This window comes from Epinephelus fuscoguttatus, linkage group LG17 (assembly GCF_011397635.1).
Source record: "Epinephelus fuscoguttatus linkage group LG17, E.fuscoguttatus.final_Chr_v1".
Taxonomy (NCBI): Eukaryota; Metazoa; Chordata; class Actinopteri; order Perciformes; family Serranidae; genus Epinephelus; species Epinephelus fuscoguttatus.
In genome coordinates this window covers 36,168,203-36,181,469 of record NC_064768.1, presented here as the reverse complement: position 1 = coordinate 36,181,469, position 13,267 = coordinate 36,168,203, and the positions used below count along the sequence as shown (strand labels likewise).

General features: G+C 41.0%; 2 protein-coding genes across 3 annotated transcripts in view; one reads left to right on the top strand and one right to left on the bottom strand.

The window, feature by feature from the left end:
* Positions 1-13,267, top strand: part of LOC125904589 (trophoblast glycoprotein-like) — a 567,815-nt gene that overhangs the window by 132,554 nt on the left and 421,994 nt on the right. The window lies entirely within an intron of this gene.
* LOC125904571 (retinoic acid receptor beta-like) overlaps positions 1-13,267 on the bottom strand; it is a 262,875-nt gene that overhangs the window by 73,947 nt on the left and 175,661 nt on the right. The window lies entirely within an intron of this gene.

The following is a 13,267-nucleotide window of genomic DNA, read 5'->3' as shown; positions in this document are numbered from 1 at the left end:
AGTAAATAAAAATATGAAAAGCACATGGGTGAAGGAGGCGTATGAGATGTGAGGAGGGTGCTGCTGGGCCAAGAACTGTATGAAGACAAGGGTGTAGCAGGAAATTAACAGGGAGATAACTGTAAGTAATGGACAAACAGCACAAAAACCCTCATTCTATTAAACCTACATATATACTATTATATTATTTGTACAAAACAGGGATACAAAACTCTTGGCAAATACAGAATCCCAAAATAAGTGTGTAAACAGAAGCAGGAATATGCATATGCAGTCGTGTTACCAGATTTATAAACTCCTGCATAATGCATAGTTACACCAAAGAGCTTATATTTTTAGTCCTGTTTGTGTGTTTGTCTGTTAGTCAGCAGGATATCTCAAAACCAGTGTGCACAGTACCTTCTGACAATCCATGCTGTGCACTTCCAAACAGAGAGCACATTAACACTATACATAATTATTCATGCCATAGTCAGCAAAAGAACAACAAATGTCATTAAAACTTACAGTTTAAAGTCGCGCTGACTTTTTCAAACACATCCTGCACCTGCAAATCTCAACACTGGACCTGCATTCTGCAATGATCTCTAAATCAATATCATACCTGAGTTGTTAGTACATGGCTTATGACCAGGCCTGTGTCAGACTTCAGGGGCATAGCTGTCAAGTCTCCCGTTTTGGCCGGGAAACTACCGTATTTCACCCCTCTTTCCCGCTGTCCCCCTGTATTAGTATTTTCCCGTAAATCTCTCGTATTATAATATAATTAAGAAAAAAAACATTCCTCTGCCTCTCCAAACTGAACTCTGTCACTAACCTCGCGAGAACTGCCATCTGCAGTAGCCTGGGTGGCAGTTGTCGCAAGGTTAGTGTCGACAGCGGGTTTGGTTGACAAGTGGTTATTTTAGATTTCCTGTACACCCAGGGACGGGCTTTGCTATGGGCAATGTGGGCGACTGCCCAGGGCGCAATCTATGTGAGGGCTACCGCTCATTTCCACGTCAAGTTAGTGGAGTGGGTGCTGGGGCGCCCCTATTATCACGTTTCAACCAGCAGCAGAAAGGAAAGGCGAATCCTGGCACTTGCGGGTTGAACAGGGGTCACAGACAGGAATACGGTGGAGGCTCATTGTGCTCTGCGGCACAAGATAACGGCTTACCGGCGACAGAGAAGTCCGGCTCCAGGTCCAGTAATTTCCTCTTCTTGGTGTCATGACTGCCCAGTAGTACCTGGACAACCGAGCCGTGGCGGCACACAGGTATGTGGCGTGTCAGAGGAGAAACGAGCCGTTCACATTTCTCTCTCTGTGGCAGGTAACGGTCCACAAACCTCACCGCACTTTAGGGACTGTTCTTATGAAGGGACTGTTCTTTACTTGTCAGGTGAGGAGGGTGGCTGGTTGATTTTTATTTCATTTATTTATTTTATTTCAATCCCCCCTATGTGAATCACTGACTGATGCTGTTTTTGAAGTATGAATAAGTCAATAAGTAAATTATTCCATTGAAATATCATTGATGTATTATAGAAAAGTGATTTAGAAAAGTGACAAAAGGCACATCTGCCTAATTTTTGCTGTGGTATTGTGATATTACTCAGAACCATGATACTTTCACTGGTATTGGTTTGGCGCCGAAAAATTTCCCTTATTTTCAAATCCAAAACTTGACAGGTATGTTCAGGGGAGACACAAATAGTGTAAAACACAAACGCAAAATCACCATAAAACTTCACCAGTAAATGTTTTATATTACAAGATTTCAAAGATTTTATGTTTAAATATCCAAATTAGTCATTATCTAATTAAATATGCACTAAATTTTATACGTTTCAGAGCAGATATCCAGGTTCAAATTATTGCTTAATTTTGTTGCTATATGAAAAGTCAAAAGTTTTTATAATGGGGAATTTGGATATCTTATTTTGTCACTCCATAAATCAGAAAATACTGTCAGCAACCATTTAAAAATCTTTTTTTTTTTCTTAATAAATAAAATGATACTTAAATCAGACAATGATAGTATGTGAACAAAATCCTTGTTTCATTTTCATCACTAAAATGTTATTCCATTCAGGCGATGAATATTATGTGAACAAACCCCTCTGTAAAAACCCTCAGAATATAGACAGGAATAAAACTGGAACGTTTGGTAAGTAAGAATTACTGAAGTGGAGATTTTTGGCTCAAAAACTCATTTTCAGAAAATGGCCAGAAAAGACATGTATTGTAAAATTCCAAACATTTTTAGACTAAAAATAAGACACTACAGGTGAACAGGGTCAAAATTTTAACTAGATACCACCATGAAACTTCCCAAGTTGATTACTTACATAAAGAAAAAATTAATTAATTAAAAAATTATTTAAAATTATTTTTTGTGTTACAAGTTTTCCGCTTTTTTCTCTTTGAATATGCAAATGTCGCATTATCTAATTAAATATGCGCTTTTTGCATACATTTCTCAAATCACACCTAAGTTTATGTGTATTTTGGACCAAATCTGACCAGTGCATGGAAATAAGAAGTGTTTTCACCCGTAATGTCTTCCCTTCTGTCCCTATTAGTCCTAAATGTACGTGGACTGATGCAGCATTTGTCATTATATATAACTTTTAGAGCAGCGTATGAACCACTCTGTTGTGATTACAGTTAATAGATCAACAATATATTGTACTGTTTAATTTTGGGTATATGGCAGTAAATGGCTTTTATTCACTGCGCTTTCATCCATTCATTCACACACATGCACTACACCTAAATACTGAATATATAATTATTAATACTTGTTCATGTTGGGTTAGTCATGTACAAAGAGGTTTATAAACTGGAATTATGTCACCAAGTCAGCATCTGACCAAATGTCTCCCCTTCAGTTTCTGAGTTACGATGTTGAGTAATGGCCAGAAAAGTGTTTTTGCAGAACATTATGATGTCACAGTGAAGCTGACCTTTGACCTTTTAGATATCAAATAACTTCATCATCATACCCTATTAGACACTTGTGTGATATTTTGTCATAACTAGCACATGACTGTCTGAGTTATGGCCATAAACATGTTTTGTAAGGTCACTGTGATCTTTAGCTTTGACCTTTGACCATCATGTGGACGTTTGCGCCAAAATTCAAGAATTCAGGCATTCTTGAGATATTATAATAATAATAATAATAACACTAATGATATTTTCTTTATAGGTGCCTTTCAGAGCACTCCTCACCTGTCACCTAACAAGACACACACACACACACACACACACACAAAAAAACCCAAACCAAGTAGCAGGGTATTCATAGATCATAAAATCAAACAATTCTGTAATATACAATAAATGTTGATAAAACAACTAGACAATAAAATCATGATTATAAATAATAGGTGTAAAATCCTCATTATAAAGTCATCAACCGTGCATGTCACCATATGTGTGTCTCCATTAAATCAGACCGGCAGCTTGAAAAGGTGTGTTTTCAGAGATATCGCGTTCACAAGAATGCGACAGACGGATGGACGGACAACCCGAATACATAATGCCTCCGGCCGTGGCTATCGCTGACGCAGAGGCATAAAAAAACGCGAGTTTTGAATTAAAAATGAATAGAAACAACATTTAAACACCTCTCCTTGTGAATGTGGTCTAAATAGTGATTTAAATGAGAAATTGGAACAGAGCTGGAACAAAAGCGCGTGGGCTGAGCTTTGTCAGTGGGAGATCTAGCCTCCATTCACGTCCACAATTACACTTGTCACAGTTTTTGTAATGATGTGACAAAATCATGCTGAAGGACTGAAGTCGCTTTATTCATTCCTCACAATCACTGGATTATTCATCAGCTGACTTGTAACGCCCAATCATATTCATGCAAATATACAGCAAAGCCATCATAATCTGACATTTCTCACTATTAGCCTGCTCTGCTGTGTTTAAGTGGGATTAGTTCTACTGTACCAGAAAAAAATGCTCTTTAGAGGAGCAAAGCCGTTTTAACCAAATTCAGTTGTATAACCATTTCCTAAAAATGGCCAGTTCCTTTATGAGCATCTGACTGAAGTGGCTCCATGCCGTGGCAGATCATTCTGTAATGTACTGTAGAAAGACAGACGTTTTACCACTGGGAACATTCACTGATTCCAATGTTGTGATCAATACCACTCTCATATCTGTGCTTTGAGTACACAGCTAAAACCAGCAGATGATTAGCCTAGCTTAGCACACAGAGTGCTGCCTTTAACATTTCTTTTAGTGCACAAGTTAAACAAAAAAGAAAAGACAATAGGTGTTATTTTGTAAGGTTTAGATGTGTTGCAGGTGTATTTTTTTAACTTTGGAAAGAGCAAGGCTCGCTGTTTCCCAGTGCTTCTATAATTTATGCAAAGCTATGCTAACCACAACATGTCAAGCTTCTCATTTCACTCTCATATAGGAAGAAAACAAGCATATGTCACAAAATACTGAACTATTCCTTTAACGTACATAAAAATGTTGATGTAGGGAAGTCCATTTAGAGCTGTGATGTGCTGCAAAGAGACTCCATCCTGCACGGACATTTTCATCCAACAATATATTTATTCATTTCTCTGTGGAAGGTGGAGCTAAGTTTTTCCTGGTAACAATGAAATGCTTTATCAGAAAAGAAATCTGGTTTGTTAAGAAATCAGATTTGTAGGTGAAACTAGGTGAGTTTATCCATCCGTTCCATCCCTGCCTGTGGGTTCGAGGTGGAATAACAGAAAGCAGGGAGGGCTGGGAGTTCAGATGGAGGAGTGTTTCTTTTCCAATGCGAGTATTCTGAATTGTGTTTTATTCAAAGAGGTTATGGTCTCCTGCTTGTCAAACCAGTTCCATCAAACTAATCCCGCTGTGTCAACGCCTCAGGACCCAACAAGTAAAAGAGAGGGGGAGGAGTGTTCACGGCTCAAAGTTTTGTCTTCGCTCCTAAAGGCCTGTCAGCGCTGACGACACGGGTGCAGTTTCAAGCCGTCTTTTTCTCTGGACATTTCAGGGCTTATGCAAAGTAATGTTAAGATGTCATTTTCTAAAGTGCTTTGCATACTGGCCGCATAACTTTAGCTCTAGTGGTACCTAGTTATACAGATAGCTCTGGTTTGATTTGTCCTGGTTTTAAGATATCGGTCTCCAAGATTTCGGTCTTCACCTTAATATAACGTAGGTGCATGAAACACTCCTTGTGGGGCTCAGAGTATTAAACCGTTAATCTAAGCACTTTCCGGTACTGCTGTACGGACTAAATCCATCTATCTGTTAAATTAATAATGTTTTTGTAATTCAGACACACTGTATGTGTCAATTAAGTCAATGTCTGTTGGCTTTATTCACATAAGACAGACACAATAGCCGTACAATGGACGGGATGCATTTTTAATAGTTGTACGAACTTAGATCTAAGTTGGGCTGCATCTAATGATTATTTTCATTGCCGATTCATTGGTAGATTGTGTTCTTGATTTCTAAATTAGTTGTTTGGCCCAAAACTACTCAATTATTCGTTGCAGCTCTAGTTTAAAGACCACTCTTTTTGTCATGTCCACACAGCAAGAACTAGGAATAACTGGAGCTCTTAAAAGTGTAGGTACTCCTTCAGCACAAACGGCACCACGAGTGATGTAAATGTACATTTATTGGTCAAACACAGCCAATGCAGCACCAGTAACCACCATTTTTAAACACCTGCTAGCCGTGAAAACAACAGAACAACACACACGAAACAAAAAATATAGCCCCACGGGGCACAGCAGAAAAAAAGCTCCTTCAAGGTATGTACTGTAGTTCTCAGGGGAGCTCTCCAGAACCAAAAACACCTAATGATCATGCAATATTTGGCATCCAGTGTTAAGAAGTACCTGTGGCGCTGCTAGAAACAGTGTTGGGTTGAAGAGTATATTGATGTACTGTGTGTATTACTGACCATCCTGAGTGCGCTGCACACTTGAGCCTTCTCTCACCAGTGAACCTCTTTATAAATTATAATATCCAGGAGCTCACAAGCTTACAATGACAACATTTTAATGCTGGGGCGAATTTCTTCTTGCTCGCATGCTGTGCGTGAAGTGTTATTCTGGATTCATAATTAAATTAAGTTGGCATGAATGTAAATATACTATAGGGACAAAGCGCTGGTTTCATGCACTCTTTCTCCTCCTCCTCCTCCTGATTGTAATTAGGTGATCAATTTTAATAGTGCTCTTGAGAAGTACAGCGAGACATGCGTTTAGAGAAGCAGTGAATCTAAAAATACATTTTTCCAGTTTCAATCCCATGATCTTGTGTTAATTAACCATTTATTTCTTATTATATGTCGAATATATGTAAAATCCCTGTCTTTTCTCTTTCTTCAAACAAAGGTAAAACAGTTTCCAATGCTTAATTTGCCCAGAGGCGTTTACAAGTTCATCCAATCAAAGAGACTTTGGGTGACTAGCTAGACACACCAGTGTTACACGGGATATATATGAATTTGGTGCATTACTTTTTGTAGGTATATGTCTGAACAGTGCATGAGCACATTTACACATCCAGCAGTTAGGAAGCAACATTATCAGTCATTTAGAGTTGTATTTATGCCCACCTGATGATTGGAGGTCCAATATTCACTCTCCTTTTAGCTCTGTTTTGGTCTCCACCAACTCCTAGAAACGTCTGTCTCTTAGATTAGACTGCTAAATGCTAAATGCATGATCTGTTCATCAGCCTGTCTCTAACTGTGTCTGTCTGCCTATTTGCTACTGAGCAAGTTTATCAGAGCTTTTTCACTAACAACAGCAGCCTGCTGCTTCTGGAAATGAGGTTTTTGTAGAAGCAGTGACACTGAACATAAACAGTGAAGTCTTGTACCGTAAACCCAAAACAACTAGATTAATTCTCAGTAAAATGTTTAGGGACAAGCCCACACAGTAATTTGATCAGCTGTTAATATAAAACATAACTTAGTGTACTGATTGAACCTTGTGATGCTGTGACCGGCATATTAATCTGGCTTCATTCAATTCATACTTGTGCTTTGCTTGAAGTGTTAGGTAAATGTTAATAGGTGCGATCTATTTTGCTTGCTGCTGTGACTGTTATTCAGGTGGGAGACCAACATGTAAAATCACCAGCACATTCAGGGAACAAAGTCATGTCTGAAAGGGGCTTTAGAATTTTCAGCAGACCTCTCTGTGTTTTGACCAGCACAACTTTCTGGTGAAGAAATAGTCCCTATGAGTCTGTTAAAGCTGGGGTAGACAGAAATCTGGAAAAGGCAAAAAGGAAAAACAAAGAAACATTCATTTATTTAATCCTATTTCATAGTAGAGCTGCACACAGGTCATTTTCTCAGTCCCTCCTTGCCCCGCTCTTTCTCTCTGTTTATTAGACCACGAATGAGACAAGAATTAACTAGCTAGCCACCCCTCACCTTGCTCACTGCTGCTGTGGACTGCTTCCCCGGTAGGAGAGCAGGCAGCTCTAAAGAAGGACAGTTGGGGTCGGCAGCTCTAGCGGCTCAACCTCGGCCAGTGCAAACCCCTCAGCGCCGAGTGTCACAATGAGCCAGTGGCAGAGCCAGGTCTAACCTGTGTAACAGCAGCAACAGAAAGTTTACTGATCCAGCAATGTGTCAGGGTTGTCAGGTCCCCTGGAGCTGGGGTTTGGGTTGCTGGGCCGTTGACTAGGGGTCCACCTCTGGAGCTGCGCCCACTCTCATCCCACCAAGGTGGTCTATAGCAGCCAGGAGTGAGGTAAAGGACCAGCTAGCTAATTTGAACTTAAAGTTCAAATCTCTGGTTGGCAGAGGCCTAAACTATTATGTTCTCCCCATCTCTGAAACCCTTCACTGCTACTGACATCTGTTTTATTTTGTTAATTGTCAGACTCTGTCTTCCGTCACGGGCTAGATTTTCTAAAGCCTGAAAACAGACCCAAGAGGAGGTGCAGAGGTCCAGTGTTCTCAGACCACTTGGATTACAATATGCTTCAAGTATATGACAGTGATTTCCACCCAGTGATGCCAAAATAAAACCACCTGCCCCAGCTTTAACAGTGTGTTCTGTGGACAGGGATATGGTTACTGGAAAAATGTTGCTGTTAAATCGGATGATTTTTCTTAATTTGACTGTAACAGTCCCTACAGTTTCCCTTCCGTGAGAAACTCCAATGTACTTCATTAGGTGAAACATTAGCTGCAGGAAATGATGCCAAAATACGAAGGTTTACAGGTAGACAGATACTTGATAACCAGCAGTTCCACATGCTTGGAGAGCTGAACACTACTCATATTCAGCTTTTTCTTCATGTAATCGTCACTGGATTGAACAGCAGAGAGAGGACAGAAATAAAGTTACAGGAACTTTGATCAGTTTCCTCCTGGTGTCTTTAGGATGGTCCCAGGGTACCTGAGGCGTTTTGTGTTTTCATCTGGAGTTTTCAGAAGGACGCTGTTCAACATGTCAGAAGTGTAGGGGTGACTGAATGTGAAGGCTGTCTTGACTTTGGAGGATTTCTTGACTTTGGGTCAACACAGAGGAAACTGTCATCTGTTGCATATGCATGTGCTTCTGGAGGCCCATATGCCTGCATCCTGTTTTAACAATTCAAATCAGCTCTGTCCACACAGCAAATCTGCCGAGGCTGGCCAACACACTTACTCAGTCATGACAGAATCAAACACAGTGAGAAGTGCCACTACTACCTGCTGTATGAACATTGATAATCCTGTCGTTATTTGTGCATTTGGTCTCCTACGAGAATAAAAAGTGAATTGACAAAAAATGAACAAAATCCTTAATAATGTTAAAATACTAAACAGTCTCTGGTTTCAGCCTCTCTAATGTGAATGTGTGAATGTTACAAAGTACTGACTCGCAGTCTTCCTTTTATGATGTTGTTCTTTGGCTACATAAACTAAAAAATCCCAACCCCAACAACAAGGATAATAAATAAATGAAAAAAGCCCATTACAATTTCCCAGAGCGAAAGTTGATACCTTCAAATGTTTGATTTTATCTGACCAACAATCCAAAACCCAAAGACACCCAGTTTACAATCAGTGAAAACAAATTTAAGAAGCAAGTATTAACCATGTGAGAAGCTGACATTGCTAGTTTGGTCACTCCAACTGTCCAGTTGTTGGAGTTCGTCACTCAATAACACACCAGAAGAAAATGATATAGACCACCACAGAAGACATTTCTAACTGATATTAAAGCAGTAAGAGAAGCATGGATGGTACAGTAAGCCAGCATGAACGCCAGGACCCTGAAACTGACGCACTTACAATTTAGCCATCCTTCATTTCATGATTTGCACCTCTGCTTCTCCTACCGCGACATGTCAAACTGTCCTCAGTAAAGAAGGCCTGGGCTGTGTCTGAAATTATTTCCTGGGTGCTTTCCATGATGTTGATCTATACTGTAAATGAATCACGGAAACAATCTTTGCAACTTTTTTTGTTTCTTCACGACAAGCCTTTCTTCCTCCTTTCTTATGTTCTGTTCCGACAGCATCTTAGTCAGGAGAACTGAACAGCTGCAACAGTCAAGGTTATTATTACAGTATAGTCCTATTATATCAAGCTGAGCCTTACTGTACCTGTGTTCTTTCACAGACTGATTAGGCTGTAGATTTTATTCAGAACATTTATAGCTGTTTTTATCGCTCCCATATTTCTCTACACATTTGACAGTTGAGTTGCTGTCTGTCATTTCTTACTGCCGTCTCCTGAAATGACGCCTAAAAGTACGAGGATGTCTCGTTTGGTGAATACATTTCCTCTGTCCTCCCATTTGTCTCTCCATCCCAGCTGGGAGGAGGCTCTGCTAAGGCACGAGGAAGATACACAAATGTGCTAAGTGAGGAACCACGATAGCTGAATGGAAAGCGCCACCTATTTACTATGTAGAGCACATATTTACAGTCTGCCACTTTATTTGAGGGTCCAAAGTCTGTGTGTGTAATTGAAGCTCCATATACTGCCCTCAGAATTACCACAATATGACCAAAGAAAGTAATGTCCATAGCATGCTACGTTCTGCTATCAATCCCACAAGTGGACGTTTGTGCCAATTTGAGGAAATTCCCTCGAGGTGTTCTTGAGATATCACTTTTACAAAAATGAGACGGATGCAAGATCTCAGTGACCTTGACCTTTGACCACCAAAATCTGATCCGTTTATCGCTGAGTCCAAGTGAAATTTTTTGCCAAATTTGAAAAAAGGCTCCCAAGGCGTTCTTGAGATATTATGTTCACGAGAATGAGACAGGTGAGATCACAGTGATCTTGACCTTTGACCAACAAAACTAGTCAGTTCATCACGGAGTCCAACTGGACGTTGATGCCAATTTTGAGGAACTTTCATTGTCTAGATATTGTGTTTATAGGGACGGGATAGACAACCCAACATAACAACAGCTATCGCCAGTGCAATGGCACAAAAAAATAAAAATAAATAAAGACGTCTCTCTTTATGGCATTTAAAAAACCTGTATGTTGTACAAACCTGGATTAGTGCCATTTCTGGGAAAACCTCCGAACTTTATTCTTAAACTGACAGAGGCTAAATGATTAGATGTTTCTGTGAGAGACAAACCGACAAATGTTTGGACACCCATTAGTAAACAGTTATTGACAGAGCACAGACTGGCCCTCTGTGCCGTGTGAATTCATTATATTGCTACATACTGTATGTGCATGCATGTGAATGTGCATGCAGCCTTATTTTAACAAGTGTTTCACACGCGCGTCCACATAGCCTACAAAGCATACGCACTCTCTGTCCAGCTTTGAGTCTATTTGTAGCTCTAATTGGCACATTCACTAGGCAGTAAAAGGCTCCTCTTGCTGGCTAAAAGCCTACAGCTATACGCCATGCTTGGATGCATCCACCCAATAGAAGGGGCTTGCCCCTCGCACCACAGACAACAATGCCTTCGCCATGGTGACAGAAATACAACACAGTGGAGAAAAAAAAAAATAGAAAGAAAAAAAACTTTAATCCGTGGCTTAATCCTTCTGAGTCAGGACGTCAGAAAATAAGGCCATTCTGCCATGAATTGAACTATTTTTACATCAGTGCTCTGTGGAGTGAGCGGATGGATGGAATGAAACTTCGCCATATTGTCTGTACTGTCAGCAGCACTGACAGTATTTTCACTTAATTCACTGCCTGCATGTGTCATTAGAGAAGCACAATCTGCACTCAGGGTACTCGGGCCCGTGATCATGTGATCCAATGATCTGATGAATCTGTCAGTGTGTTGTGTTCAAACCAGCTGTTCTGTACACACTTCATGAACAGCCCAGATAAATTCCATTGTGTTTTTTGAAATAGTGGGTTTCCTTTAAACCAAGGCCAGCGCAGCGGGGTCAGAGGCCATGACAGGCCTTTACGATGAGGCTTATATTGGCACGTAACGGCATGGAAGCCTGCGGAGAACTTAGTTTGACCCAGAGCCTAGTGAGTGAGCTGATCACCACCTCCCTCTGGGCCAAAAACTCCAAAGGATTCCTGGCATACCACTGCTTCAATTACAGAGGCAGGGAGGAGAGAGGACATCACAGCGCAGTCTGGCTGCATGGGAGGAAAACAGCATCGCCTGGAAAGGAATCACACGGGCTGTCTGCGAGAAATACGTGCAGCTCTCCAGAGGGTATTACTGTAATCCATTTCTGCTCCCACTAAGTAATGTAAAGCTTTACTTTTCCATTTTCAGCCGTTTCACACAGAAAACATTACAGGGTTATTTAATTATGCTTTTAAAGGCACAGCAGCCTATTCACCGACTCGCCCACTGAATATTGTTTATAGATGTGTCTATGTGCATGCGGGCGTGAGCGGTTGCCTAGCAACAGCTGCTGTAAGTGGGAGAAGACAGACAAGTGCTGGCAGAGCAGATGTTGGAAGGAATTTCTAAAAGTAGAACATTTGAGAATGGCAGACTGAAACTGAGAGGAGGTGCCGTCTTAAAGGTACAGTTCACCAAAATTACACAAAAATAACTCGGATACATGCTTGTGGTGCTCGAGGCCAGCACAAACAGATCCAAACATATTATCTACATGAGCAATATCGCCTAGAGGTATGTGAAGAATGGTTTTGTAAATTAGGTGAACTGACCCTTCACTAAAGCACCGAGACTTTTCTCCTGTGCCCACACATTGACTCGATTTGAAACACTTTTTTTTTTTTTTTTTTTTTTAAGATTATTTTTTGGGTTTCTATGTAGGGAGAGAGAATGGGGGTGACATGCGGCAAAGGGCCACAGGTAGGAATCAAACTCAGGCCACTGCAAAGGACTCAACCCACATGGGCCAGACTCTACTCGCTCTACCCGCAGTGTTATTCAACAGTAGCCCAGAACGAACAAACCCAACACCTGCTCTAGACAGGGCCATTCATGTTTTCACATTGACCACCATAGTTCTCCTACATGCTCGACACATGGACGTTTCACGTAGGTGTTATCTGCGAGCGTTAAGACACACAGTGCCAAATTGGAGAGTTGATCCGAGGTGCCCAATTTTCTGCCTCCAACGTAGACATATTGGCGGAACCCTTTTATTGTTTTTAAACAGGCCGAGGCGGCCTTCCGCAACGGGAGGGGCTGTTGATGACTTGTGGGAGGAGCTAATGATGACGCCGCATGTGCTACCCACTGGCGGTGGATAAACAGGAAACAGCTGATAGCAGGAATTAGTGAGCAGCTAGTAGCAAGAGGGAAACACAAACCTGACAGACACTGTAAAGATGAGCAACTGGGGAGACAAGGAATTGCACGCCCTCCTTGTCCTCGCAAACGAAGAGGCCATTAACTGTCAGATGACGGGGACGGTGAAGAACGGGCCGACTTACGAGAGAATCGCCGAAGGACTGACCAGCCGCGGCTTCCCTCCCACGTCACTGTTTACGTCACATGCTGAGCTACACGTTTTGTTACTTGCTCACCCCCCCCATTGCCCCGAAAAAGACTTTTGTTTTTATACTGCCAATGCTGAAAAAAGACTGATTGGGCTTTCCTGCAAATTTGCACAATTCCTGTCTAAAAAGGGCTATAGAAACCATTCACACACACAATCACGCCTACGGACAAATTAAAGTAACAACTTAACCTAACCTACATGTCTTTGGATTCTTGGAGGAAGCCGCAGAACCTGGAGAAAACCCACGCTGACACCGGGAGAACATGCAAACTCAGCCCACCTAAATTGGGATTTTTGCCCAATGACATCAAAATTAAATTAAATTAAATTAAATTAAATTAAATTTAAATTGGAAT